Below are 14166 nucleotides of genomic sequence, written 5' to 3' on the forward strand. Positions count from 1 at the left end.
CCTGGAGTGACATCCAAGGGGGCAGAGTCCCGTCTGGACCCTTGTGCTCCGGTATCCCCTCCACAGCCCTGTCCCCAAGCAGGGGGGCTCAGTCCCTGCAGGGTAACTTCTCAGCTCCCCTGGATTATATTAGATTCTTGCTGCTATGCTGCTCTATTATAATGACCCCGTATTAATGAAATATAATAACACTATCCATTAGTATTTAATTATCCTGGACAGGGAGTCTCTGGGACCCTACCATCCGGTAGTAATGCAGTCCAGGACTCGACGTTTCCCTGAAGTGAGTAGTTCTTATTTTCCACCTGTTTACAAAAGCTGGTCATGAACTTGAATTGTGTTTTGGGGACAGCACCAGCTCGTGGGGTTGTGGGGACCATCGGAAGAGGTGACGGACGCACGGGGCAGTCAGCGCTCAGAAACCGCCAGGTTCTGTCACTCTGGATCGGCAGTCCATTGCTTTTATGTGTTTCAAATTATTCTTTAAAATCAAGAAATCAAGGAGAATAAGGCACGTCCATGTGTGATGATGGGAAGTGAGCTTTGAGACGTATTTTCAAGTAAGAAGAGCACAGAACAGCATGTGTGGAAGATTACCATCTGTCTTTTAAAAACAGGGATAGCTCATTCATGCAACCCAACAGCACAAAACAGAAATCTCATTTAAAAGTGGGCAGGAGGTCTGAATAGACATTTTTTTCAAGAAAGAAGTACAGCTGGCCAAGCATGCGAACGTACTTGCCAAGTATGCATACGAGGTAAGGGAGGCGAAGCTCAGCGTCACGAGTCATCAGGGAAAAGCAAGTCAAAATCAAGATGAGGGGTCCCCTCAGGCCTGTACGTGGGCCACTGAAAAAACAACAACAGCCACAGGAAGCCAGTGTTGGCAAAGATGTGGAGAAAACGGAACCCTTGCGCACTGCTGGTGGGAATGTACAATGGTGCTGCCGCTGGTGGAAAACAGGACGGAAGTTTCCCAAAAATAAAAATAAAAATAGGACTCCCATATGATCCAGTAATTCCATTTCTGGATATAGATCCAAAGGAAATGGAATCACTGTCTCAAAAAGATAGGGAGTTACTGCAGCATTATTTCCAACAGCCAAGACTGCAGACGACCTAAGAGGGCACTGATGGATGAACAAACAAACCAAACGTGGTGGATACGTGTACAGTGGGGTCCTATTCGGCCGCAAAAAAGAAGCAAATGCTGCCATTTTCAACAATGTGGATGGAACTTTGAGGGCTTCATGCTAAAGGAAATCAGACAGAAAGTTAAATGTTGTAGGATCTCATTTACATGTGGAATCTAAAACAGCTGAATCATGGAAACCGAACAGATTGCTGGGGGTCAGAAGCCAGGGAAGGGGGTGGGGCCGGGTGGTAGAAATGGGGGAGGGTGGTCAACAGGATCAAATTCCCAGTTCTAAGATCAGTTCAGTCCTGGGGATGTCGTGTACAACATGGCGACCACAGTTAATGATACTCTACCGTATACTTGAGAGTTGCTAAGAGAGTGGATCCTAAACGTTCTCATCACAAGAAAAGTAAATCTGTAACTGTGCGTGGTGACTGAGGCTGAGGACCCTTCTTGTGGCCATCTTTTTGCAATATATGCAAATATCGATTATGTTGTATGCCTGAAATTAATACGTTGATTATGTCTCAAAAAAAAAAAAAAAAAGACCAGGGGCACCTGGGTGGTTCAGTCAATTAAGGATCTGACTCTTGGTTTCGGCTCAGGTCATGATCTCATGGCTTGTGAGTTCGAGCCCCATGTAGGGTTCTGGGCTGACAGCGTGGAAACGGCTTGGGATTCTCTCTCCCTCTCTCTGCCCCTCCCATACTTGTGCTCTCTCTGTCTGTCTCTCTAAAATAAATTTTAAAAACTTTAGGGGCACCTGGGTGGCTCAGTCAGAAGAGCATGAGACTCTTGATCTCGGGGTTGTGGGTTCGAGCCCCATGTTGGGTACAGAGACTACTTAAATAAATAAAAGTTAAAAAAAGAACATCTTGGGGCACCTGGGTGGCTCAGTCAGTTAAGCCTCCGACTTCGGCTCAGGTCAGATCTCACGTTCATGAGTTCGAGCCCCGCGTCGGGCTCTGTGCTGACAGCTCAGAGCCTGGAGTCTGCTTCCGGTTCTGTGTCTCCTCCTCTCTCTGCCCCTCCCCCTCTCGTGCTCTGTCTCTCTGTATCAAAATTAAATAAAACATTAAAAAAAAAATTAAAAAATATATACCAAAAATACGGGACCTAGCTAATCTGTCCATCCACCCATCTGTCTCTCTCCTGTGTTCACACGGGGTATTTTTGGAAGGAGGAACAGGGGACATATAATGTAGCCCTGGACCCCCACCCCTCACAGTGTCCTCTCTCTTATCCCTCTCCCTAAAACACACATGGCATACTATACGTTTTACCTTTATTTGTGGTCTGTCTCTTCCAATAGAATGGAAGCCCCATGAAGGCACGGGTGTGTGTCTGCCGTGTTTGCCACTGTGACCCCCCGAGCCAGAACGGCGCTTTCCCGGGGGGTCACCAGCAGGCACATGTGATGACTGAGCACCTGCAATAGGGCTAGTCGGGGCGGAGAGGTGATGTGAGTCAATACACACTGGGTTTTGAAGACTCAGTTGTGTCTCCCTCCAAAACTCATAGACTGAAGCCGTAACAGTCCCTCAGAATGTGACTGTATTTGAATTTTTTTAATTTTTATTTATTTCTGAGAGAGAAAGAGACAAAAAGAGCATGAGCAGGAGAAGGGCAGAGAGAGAGGGAGATACAGAATTGGAAACAGGCTCAGGTTCCGAGCTGTCAGCACAGAGCCTGATGCGGGGCTCAAACTCACAGACTGTGAGATGGTGACCTGAGCTGAAGTCAGACACTTAACCAATTAAGCCACCCAGGCGCCTCTGAATGTGATTGTATTTGGAGAAAGGGCCTTTAAAGAGGTGATTCAGGTAAAATGAGGCAGCTCACAAGGGCCCTAATATGATATGCCTAGTGTCCTTATAGGAGGAGATTAGTCAACGGGGACGCGCAGAGACGACACAATGTAAGGACTCGGCCAAAAGCAGACCATCTGTCTACAAGCCAAGAAGAAAGGCCTCAGGAGAAGCCAGTCATTCCGGCACTTTGGTCTTGGCCTTCCTGCCTCCAGAGCTGTGAGCAAATACATTTCGTTTGGGGAAGCCACCCAGCCCGGGCGACTTGGTTACGCGGCCCCGGCACGCTAGTACAGTCTGAAAACACAATGAAACCTATCTCGTTGATAATTCTTATATTGGCTCCACATCCTGTGTTTGGATATATGAACCTAAAGAAAAGATATTATAAAAACGAATATCACAGGTTTCTTTCTGCCTTTTTTTCAAATGCAGCTCCTTGAAAAGTTAAAATTTCATGCACTGCTCTCATTTGAAGTTCGTATCACATTCCTATTGGACATCATGCGGTATCTGGCACATAGTAGGTGCTCAACAAACATCTTTTGGATGAATGAATGAGATAGTTGTCTTTGGGAAATGACTGGGGGTCAGAAGGGAGGGAGCCTGGCTTGTCCCTTTGGTTTTAACACAAGCAAGTATCTTGCTTAAAAAAAAAAAGATCTAAATTAAAATATAAAAACTATACCCCTTGTGACTTACTATACTATAACATAAGTGACAGTAACACTCATACACTTAAAAGATGCCTCTCATGGGTATAGACATAACAGTCAGCTAGCAGGTGTTCTCGGAGATTGCCGGAAGCTTGTGGTTCAGAGAGCAGGGGGGGTCCCTCTCCCCACACAGGCTCAGGCAAGGAAACAGATCCCCAAGTCCATGCACAAGCCCCTTTCCCAGGATGAACAAAACAGGTGGGTAAGGCCCTCAGAGTCAATGACCTAAGTACTGCCTCCACCCCAAACTCCCTCCAGGTCTCCTGCCTGCTTCTGGGGTTTGCTTCGTCCGCCTGTAAAATGGGCACATTGGGCTCACACCATCAAAAAAAAAAACCAACCTCTTGGGGTGCCTGGGTGGCTGTTCGTTAAGCCTCTGACTTCGGCTCAGGTCATGATCTCACGTTTGTGGGTTCAAGCCCCACGTCGGGCTCTGTGCTGACAGCTCTGAGCCTGCTTCAGATTCTGTGTCTCCCTCTGTCTCTGCCCCTCCCCGCTCATGCCATGTCTCTCTCTGTCTCAAAAATAAAAATAAAAAAAAAAACCTCTTACGGAAAATTTCAAACATTGACAAAGACACAAAGAAGAGTCAAGGGAGCCTCCAAACTTTCAACAACTGTCAACTCATGGCCAATCATTTCATCTGACATCTATATCCCCTCCACCTGATTTTTTTTAAGTTTATTTATTCAGGTAATCTCGACACCCCAGGTGGGGCTCAAACTCACGCCCCCGAGATCCGGTGTCGCATGCTCTTCCTCTGAGCCACCCAGGCACCCCTCCCTCCACCTGATTATTTTAAAGCTTATCTCCAACGGCATATTCCTGCAACTGTCAATAGTTCAATATGTTTCCCAATACAGCCTCTTTTTCAAAATAGAACCACAATACCATCATGGTATTATTATACCTAATAAAAGTGAACAAAAATACCTTACTATCATCAAGGATCCCCGCGATATTCACATTTCCCCGAATATCAATGAAAAGAATCACAATATGCTGTTCCAATCAGTATGTTCAAATGAGGATCCAAACAAGGTCTACGCACTGAACTTTGCTCAAAGGTCTTTGAACACACATTCTAGATTTCTCTAGCACTTCCTTCCACCCTGCCAACATCCACCCTACTGGTTGCCTACCTCCTGCACAACAAATGACCACATAACTCAGCGGGTTGAAACAGCAAATAGGATCTCACCATCGCGGTGGGGGGCAGGAATCTGGGCGTGGCTCCCTCCAGCTCAGGGTCTCTCGTGGGCTGTCAACCTGGGCTGTGGTCTCATTCACAGGCTCGGCTGGGGAGGGATCTGTGTCTGAGCTCACTCCATAAGTGTTGGCAACATTCAGTTCCTTGCCGTGTGGTCCCCTCCAACATGGAAACTTGTTTCATCAAAGGGAGCAAAGGAGAGAGAGAGAGAGGGTAGGGGGGAGAGAGACAGAGAGAGAGCACATGAGCCGTGGGTCTCAGGCGTGTGTGCACCAGACTCACCTGGAGAAGCTGGTGAAACAGCTTGATGGGCTCCACCTTGGGGCTTCTGACTTAGCAGGCTTGGGTGAGGCCCAAGAATGTGCATTTCTTGTTTTTTTTTTTTTTTTTGAGAGAGAGAGAGAATCTCAGGCAGGCTCTGTGCTGTCGGCACACACGAACCATGGGCTCGTGACCTGCGCTGAAATCAAGAGTCAAGATACTTAACTGACTGAGCCACCCAAGTGCCCCAAGAATGTGCGTTTCTAACAAGTTCCCAGGTGACGCTGAGGACCATGCTTTCAGAAGTACTGAATGATAGGGATCTCCCTTCATTTTTAATTCCTTCCTTACATTTTATCTGTTGGTGGGTCACTTAATCCCCAGGTCAGGCCACTGATATCAGCCCTGGCTGCAAATAAGAATTACTTGGCATGCTTTAAAAAACATGGGGACTTATGGGCGCCTGAGTGGCTCAGTCAGTGGGCATCCAACTTCAGCTCAGGTCATGATCTTACGGTTTGTGACTTCGAGCCCCATGTTGGGCTTTGTGCTGACAGCTCGGAGCCTGGAGTCTTCTTCTGATTCTGTGTCTCCCTCTCGCTCTCTGTCCCTCCCCCACTCATGCTCTGTCTCTATCTCAAAAATAAACAAACCAAAAAAAAAAGGTTTTTTTGGACTCACGCAGGCTGGGGAAGCTAGCCGCCATGTTGCAAGGGCACTCAGGAAGCCCTAGGGAGAGGCCCTCCTTGAGGAACGAAGGTCTCCTGTCTACACCCAGGTGAGTGAGCCACGTGGATGTGGGTCCTCTGGCCTGTGAAGCCTTCATGTGACTCCAGCTATGGCTGCCATCTTAACTGCAACCTCCGGAGGGGCTCGGAGCCAGAACTAACCAGCTGAGCCACTCCACAATCCCTGACCCATAGAACCTATAGGGAAAAGAGTGTCTGCTAAGTGTTGGGGAGTTTGTTATGCACCAATAAACACATCCACGCCAAAGACAATCGCAGGTCTGAGTGGTTCAAGGGGCTGCACTCTTACCCCGGCCCCTCAGGCAGAGCCTTCCAACAGGCAGGTGTGGGGAGAGGGAGCTTTGTAGGTTCAGGGATGGTGTTCCTAAGCCCCCACTGCACTCATGGGGAGACCTGGGAGCCCTCTGCCCCCAGCCCGGGCCCCCAGCTTGGCCGCAGACTGACCCCGGGGGTCTCCTCTTCCCGTGTTTCCTGGGGCCCTTGTCTGTAAGTGCCATGGAGGCAGGGACACGACTGGTGGTCACCACAGAAGGTTGTGGGACACATAGTAGGTGTTCCATAAGTAGCCGTTCCATGAATCTTCACCTTGAACCAGCTTCTATGGGGGGACGTGTTAGCCAGTTAGAAGCACATCCGGGGTCTGTCTCCTGCAGGAGGTTGCAACTTCCTGAGGCATCACTCCATCTTTATACCCTTAGCGGGGCTGGGGGACCATTGCCTCCAGCGATCACTAACTGGGAAGTGACAAAGCTGGGCTCAAATGCAGCTCCAAGCCCTTGGTCTAGTGGCGGGCCACAGGCCTATGACAGGTGCTGGAGTTTCCGTCTTCTCAGATGTAGAGAAGGGGGCTGTGTGCCCAGGCTCAGCTGTGGATAAAAGCCTCTGAGAGCCGAGCCTTGGGGGTAATTCCTGCCTGACCCCCAAAGCCACCGGAGGCCCAGATGGCGGCTGTGAATAATGGATGACTTTGCGGAACATCAGGGCCCGTGATTCACCTCGTCTATGGCCTGTGGAGGAAAAGGATGGATGGACTTCCCCAGCCGCCTCTCATGAGCCTCAGAGTCAAAGGCAGGGGGCCCAGGAGAATTGGAGGGGGTCAACCTCACTGCCTACCACTCCTCCATTTCAATCTTCAGATGCTTCCTCTTGGAGAGACAGCCATTCTGCTCCCCAGACCCAGGACCTGGACTCCAGAGGAAGGGAAGGAAAGTGGCTTTGATGGGTGGTGGTGACGGCAGAGGGTTCCACAGCCCGAATGCCAGGTCCTCTGCTGCAGGTTAGCAGTGTGCCCTTGGGGGTCTTACTCGCCCCTACTGAGGCTCAGTTTCCTCATCCATAAAGGGTAAGGAAAAACACATCTGTTTCAAGGCGTTGTCAAGGGCTCAATGAGTTCACAGCACATATGAGTGTTCACAAGTCAACTGGCACACAGTAAGTGCTCAACAAATGCCAGCCAGTGTTCTCACGCTGTGTACCAGGCAATGTGGGGAGCGTTCTGCATTCTTTAACTCATGTAATCTCCATACCCATCGAGGGCAGTATCCACTGTTGCACTCAAGAGGGAACTGAGGCTCACAGACAGGAAGCATAAGACCTCACAAGCGAAAGGCCAGGAGAGAAGCAGAATTGGAAAAAGCAGAATCGGAGAAATCTAGTGAGCACTTTCTAGAACACTCACTCAGGAGCTCCAGTCGAATGTCCTGTTCCACTGTTTCCCAAATACACCCGCCACTTACAAAAGTCCTGAGATAGGACCAATCCCTACCTCACACCATATAGACAAAACTCAACTCTAGATTAAAGACTTAAATGCCAACAATAAACAAAATCCATTTAAAAATCTTTCATAGAAATTAGAGGCAGATCTCCTTTAGAATTCACCATTGGGAAAGATGATAGATTATGAGCTCAAATGTCTAAAACAAAACTTGAGAACCTTAGCAGAAAGCACGTGAAGATACTTTAGTCCTTCGGGTTGAAAAGGATGGTCAGCATTTTTAGAGATTGAGGAAACACAGAACAAGACCTTAACTGGAAACAGTTTTCACTCAATCAGCAAATATTTTCAAATCGAATAATACCGTGTCAGAGAGGACACGGAAGGTACATGTTGATGGAGGGAATGTAGTACACACTTTAGGGGTGCCTGGGTGGCTCAGTTAAGTGTACTGCTTTGGTTCAGGTCATGATCTCATGGTTCGCAGGTTCTGGCCCCTGTCAGGCTCTCTGCTGTCGGCACAGAGCCCGCTTGAGGCCCTCCCCAACTAGCGCTCTCTCTCTCTCTCTCTCTCTCTCTCTCTCTCTCTCTCAAATAAACATTTAAGGGGCACCCGAGTGGCTAGTTTTGTCACCCTTGGCTTCACCATGCATCACAGACCCTGTGTTTTTAACACATTGAAACTCCATGGCAATCCCGTGTTGAGCAAGTCTATGGGCGCCTTTTTTCCAACAGCATTTGCTGTTTGTGTCTCTGAGTCACACTCTAATGTTTCAAACTTTATCACTATTATTATATTTGAATTGATGCCATCTTGTGATAAAACTTTAATGGATGAGGGGTTCCTTCCTACAGAGGAGCAAAGAAAGTGGCTTGCTGAGATGGGATCTACTCCTGGTGAAGATGCCGTGCAGACAGTTGAAATGACAATGAAGGATCGAGAATATTCCATTCTCCTAGTGCATAAAGCGGCGGCGGGGTTTGGAGGGTGGACTCTAGTTTGGAAAGAAGTTCTAGGGGCGCCTGGGTGGCTCTGACTTCAGCTCAGGTCATGATCTCACGGTTCGTGGGTTCGAGCCCCGCATCGGGCTCTGTGCTGACCGCTAGCTCAGAGCCTGGAGCCTGCTTCGGATTCTGTGTCTCCCTCTCTGACCCTCCTGTACTCGCACTGTCTCTCTCTGTCTCTCAAAAATAAATAAAAGACATTAAAAAATTAAAAAAAAAAAAAAGGAAAGAAGTTCTCCTGTGAGTGAAATGCTAGCAATGAGCCACAGAGAAATTGTGCTACAGAGAAATTGTCCTTGAAAGGAAGAATCTATCGATGCGACAAACTTCATCATCATCTTATTTTAAGGAATGATCAGAGCCACCCCCACCTGCAGAAGCCACTAGCCATCAACGGTGAGGCAAGACCACCCCACCAGCAAAAAGTTTCTAACTCACTGAAAGCTCAGATGATGGCCAGTGTTTTTTAGCAATGCAGTAAGTTTTAAATTAAGGCATGTGCATTGTTTTTTAGACATAATATCGCACATTTAGTAGGCTACAGTATAGTGTAGACATAACTCTTACAAGCACTGGGAAACCAAAAAAATCCATCTGACTTGCTTTATCACAATATTTGCCTTACTATGTTGGTCTGGAACAAAACTGACAATATCTTGAACGTGTGCCTGTCTAATTTTTAGGAGGTAGGTATGTTAAAATCCATACAAACAGGAAAGCAAGCACCGATGCAGACAGGATTTAAGGTAGGAGTGTGGGGGGCACCTCAGAATTAGATGTTGGCCACTGTTGGGGTCCTAGCTTTTGATGGATGGGCTACTGGGTGTGATTAAAATAATTATGGAAATTTTTAGAAATGCCTGGGTGGCTCATTTAAGGGTCTGACTTCGGCTTAGGTCACGATCTCTTGGTTTGCGGGGCTCTGTGCTGACAGCTTGGAGCCTGGAGCCTGCTTTGGATTCTGTGTCTCCCTGACTCTCTGCCCCTTCCCCGTTCATGATCTGTCTCTTATAAACAAAGAGACATTTAAAAATTACAAAAAAAAAAATTATGGAAATTTTTAATAAGAGCAGGTCATGCAGGGCGCCTGAGTGGCTCAGTCGGTTAAGCCACCAACTTCAGCTCAGGTCACAATCTCACCGTTTCTGAATTCGAGCCCCAAGTCAGGCTGTGCACACTGACAGGGTCGAGCCTGCTTCGGATCCTCTGTCTTCCTCTCTCTCTGCCCCTCCCTGCTCATGCATTCTCTTTACTTCTCTCAAAAACAAATAAACACTCAAAAAATATTTTAAAAATATATAAGCAGGTCATGCAAGGACCAGAGAGGAGACACCACGATCAGGATGACGATGAGCCCATCATTCTGTGGACCTGATGCTCCTAACCTGAGTTCTGGCTGGCTCACAGCGATTTCAGGACTTGGCACATAGCAGGTGCCCGGTAAACATCGGGCGGATGGATGAGTTGGTGAATGGCTGATTAACAGGTGCCAGGGTCACATGTGTGAGTGCCGCAGACGGAGACGCAGGGCAGCCCAGGGCGGAGAGCATCTCGGGCAAGGCATGTGGACCCCCCTCCTTTGTTCTCCTCATCACACCCACACCACAGACCCCAGGAATGAAGACCAGAGCTGACCCAGGCCTTATGCAAACCCTGAGCACGTGAGAGTATTCTGGGGCACACAGGAGCCCATGGGGACCCTGGCTCCAGTCCGGGGCTCTCTGGGGCCCTGCACTCAGAGGACTGTGGGTGCCTGAGCTGTTCAGTTGCCACAGGTTCCCCACCTCATCTAACCATCTACCACCATCCCCATTGCCTCCCTGTTCCCGTATTGGCTCTATGCTAACTTCCACCACATTCTTTAAGGTGACTCACTCCTCCCACCCCCCCACTGAAGAGAGTGATGTAAAAAGCAATGTATTTAAAAAGTGATGTATGTCACTACCATCAATGCAAAACCAATATCTGTGCCACAAATAGAAGGTAACTGCAAACATAAAGAGGCAGAAGACAACATGCTATTAAGTTCTAGGTCAAGGGTGTCAGATGGAGCAAGATCTGAGCCCAGGGTCGGCTGTCTGCTGGTTATAAGGGGCTGAGCCAGCCTCCAAGGGATGTTCTAGCCCTGTAACAGTAGGTGACGCTTCTCTCCCTTGACCAGAGAATTGCTGTGTGATTCAGAGCTAGGTGATGCCTTCTCTGTGCCCCACCTAACCCCCTTGCAGAACTCACTAGTGGGTCACCTTTTACCCTTTGGGAAGCTTCCCCCCCCCCCCACCTTAGGCCAACCAGTTTCCAGTTGCATTCAGGCCTGGAACCTTCTGGAAGAGGCCTCAAGAGCAGATGCCTGCCTAGCCTGATGGCTGCTAAGCAGGGAGGCCCAGCTGGAGTCCCGGAAGGCTGGCTGCAAGCTCTCTGCACCCCAGCAAGCCTCTCCCCGGTTCCGGCCCCTCCTCAGGCCCCCCCAGGGAAGCAGGCACAGGGCCAGGCTGGCACAGGGCAGGCCCAGCTGGGTCCCGGCAAGCCCCAGGGAGCCAGGGTGAACTCATCCCTGGCCCTTAATTATCTTCCTGGTTAATGAGCATCTGCTAGGCTCCACGCCATCAACAGAGAGGACTCCCCGGGGTCTGGGGGAGATGCTGGGGGCTGGGAGGTTCTAAGGGCCAGATGTCACCACGGAGGGAGGTGGTAGGGGCCCTGACAGAGGAAATGGGCTTGGGGAGGGGACCTACGCTTCCTGCTTCTTCTCTGTAGGGGAGAAGACCCGGGCGGGCAGGCAGTTACAGCCAAGGTTAAGGGCAGCCTACCATGTGAGGACCAAGCCAGGCTCTGGGGCGGGGCGGGGGGGGGGCATTTGTGTGACCTCTAGCCAAGTGCCTCAGCCCCTCCCCTCTCCAAGCGCAGTTCACACCATCTCAGTACCCCCTGGGGGCTTGGGAGAAAAGCAGAACCTTAGGTCCAGACCTACTGAGTCGGAACATACATTTTAATACAACCTCCAGGTGACTTTTGTGCCTCACTTTCCCCATATGTAGAATGGGGTTCAAATGTGCTTATGCATATGTGGTGCTTGCTATTTGCTGCTACTGGTTGTTACTTGTTTCTATTTGTTGTTACTGGTGTTCTTATTATTGAAACAACTCACTCTGGGCAAGAGGAAGCCTGGTCCCAGGTGGCCCCCTACGAGCCCCCCATCTGTGAGCATCCCATGGTGGGTTTCATGGGACCCCCTATAAAGAAAAGGAGCCTGAGGCTCAGAGAGGTGCAGTGACTTGCCCAAATTCCACATGGGGAAGCCCAAGTTCACCCAACATCTGTCTGACCCTGTTCCTAATGTTAAGCGTGGGGACACCCATGGGGCACCTGGATGGCTCAGTAAGTTCAGCCTCTGACTTCAGCTCAGGTCATGATCTCATGGTCCGTGGGTTCAAGCCCCATGTCAGGCTCTGGGCTGACAGCTCAGAGATTCTGTGTTTCCCTCCCCTGTTCACACGGTCTCTCTCAGTCTCTCAAAAATGAATAAACATTAAAAAAAAAGAAAAAAGACTGGGAGCGCCCGGTGGCTCAGTGGGTTGAGCGTCCAGCTTCAGCTCAGGTCACCATCTCACAGTTTGTGGATTCAGTCCCCGCATCAGGCCCTCTGCTCTCAGCACAGAGCCTGCTTCAGACCTGTCCCCTCCCCCCGCCCCTCCCCCACTAGCCTGCTCTCTCCCTTTCTCAAAACTAAATAAACATTTAAAAAAAACTAACGCTAACAGTGAACTGGTAGGATTGCTTCCTCTGCACCAAGCACCTTGTGATGGTGACCTTACCCTCCCCCACCCCCATTTTCACGTGAAGGACAGAGAGGGTAGGCTGCTTTTCCAAAGCTACCCAGCAGGAAAAGGCTGGATTTGACCCCAGTGGTATCTCAACTTTTAAGTCATGAGGCGTTGTCCTCAGAATCTTTACCCCTAAAGTGTCCCTGCCTTTCACTCATCCGCCAGTCCCGGCTCTGCGGTTCTGAGCCCCCCCATGTCCTCACCACTAATGAGGTCTCTGCCAACTTAAGGCTCAGACTGTACCATCTAGAACTGGCTCCTTGGGAAAAACCTGTTTCTTCCCGCTCTGGGCTCCCAGGTGTGGCTCCCCTGGGCAGGGGCCAGGAGCTGCTTGTTCTGAGATGCTCCATCCATCTGGCCTCAAGGGTAGCCGACCTCGAGCTGGGCTTCGCTCTGCCTCTCGGTTCCCCATTCCTGCTTCACCCCCTCCTCCCCACCCATGCCCAGTTCACTATCTAGACTTGACCGTCTTGGCTAGGGTGTTGTGGGGCCAGGCCTGGAGTTCTGCGGTGTGATCATTCCTTCATTCACTCATCAGCCCCATATTCGGCACCTACTGGGTGCTAGGTGCTATTCGGCAGACCTGGCAACGAACAAGGACAGACCCGGTTCTGGGACCAAAAGTTAATCACACACCCTCAAAAATGTACCATTTTACAATGCGTGAAAGGGAAAATAATGAAGGGGCCTGCTCTTGGGTGAAGACCTGAAAGGTGAAGGGCAAGAATGTTGCAGCAGGAGGAAACAGCACTGGCAAAGGCGGGGGTGCGGGGTAGGGAGGTCAGCTGGGTGCAGGCGAATGCGGAAAGACGCCAGCCATGCTGGAGTGGGGGAAGCACGGAGGGCCGGGCCACCAGGCCTTGTGAGTTGGGTCCCCCCATCTTCTGCCAGAGGCTTTGCTTGAGGCTGGGGAAGACTGTTACAGGGAACAAACCTTCCAGCTCCCAGGATGAGGGGTTCCACCCGTCCCCCTCCGGCCTTCCAAGCCATGGGAGCCCCGGAGACCCCGGCCACAGAGGCCTTGAAGGACCCACTCTCACCCCTCCTGTAGGCCCCAGCTGGCGGGTGGACAAACGGAGATTACTCATTGGCATCTAGGTGTGTCTAAGCAGACAAGGCCTGGCCTTGAATCTCGCCTCTATCACTAGGGGGTATGGGGGTACTTCAGCACTTTGGAGCCTTGGGCTCCTCATTTGTAAAATGGGTTGGTTCTTCCTTCCCAGGTCGGGTCGGCAAAGTGTGTTGACCGCTTGGTACAGGGCGTGAAACTTGGTGGGGGCTGATCACAGGCGTAATGCGTTAAACTCCATGATTACCAACGGCCCAGGGGTTGCAAATTCCCCGCAGCCTCAGCCCTGCCCTGAACGAGAAGTCCGTGCGGGCAGAGCCGTTGTTTGCGTTGTTCGCGTCTGTCTGCTGTGGGTGTTCCGCGGCGTGGAGCGGAGGCATGATGTTCACGAACGAGTGAATGACCTGCTCCTTCCCCAAATGAGGAGGTTCAATTCCAAGGTCCCGCCTCTCCTGCCCCGGCCCAGAGTTCCGCCGCTCCCGGTTTCCAGGCTGCACTCTTACCTGAGGCGCGCCTCAGTTTCCCTCTCGGTGAGTGGGCGGGAACAGGGGCAGCCTCCGGGCGCTGGAGGGAGTGCGGCCGCCGGCGTCGCGCACAACCCCAGGAGCCCAATCCGCGCGCGCCGAGGCCGAGCCCGCCCCCCGCCCCCAGGACTGCCAGCTGCGCGCAGCC

General features: G+C 50.6%; 1 long non-coding RNA gene across 2 annotated transcripts; it reads right to left on the minus strand.

The window, feature by feature from the left end:
- Positions 1-584: 584 nt before the first annotated feature.
- LOC115299597 lies at positions 585-14117 on the minus strand. Of its 2 annotated transcripts, none has more exons than XR_003912255.1 (3): positions 13998-14117; positions 4864-5045; positions 585-849 (listed from the first exon to the last, which is right to left on the minus strand). It is a non-coding gene; the product is annotated as an uncharacterized LOC115299597 (long non-coding RNA). The 2 variants fall into 2 exon arrangements; XR_003912254.1 differs by lacking the exon at positions 585-849 and adding an exon at positions 4134-4176.
- Positions 14118-14166: the final 49 nt, after the last annotated feature.

This window comes from Suricata suricatta, chromosome 8 (genome assembly GCF_006229205.1).
Source record: "Suricata suricatta isolate VVHF042 chromosome 8, meerkat_22Aug2017_6uvM2_HiC, whole genome shotgun sequence".
Classification (NCBI taxonomy): domain Eukaryota; kingdom Metazoa; phylum Chordata; class Mammalia; order Carnivora; family Herpestidae; genus Suricata; species Suricata suricatta.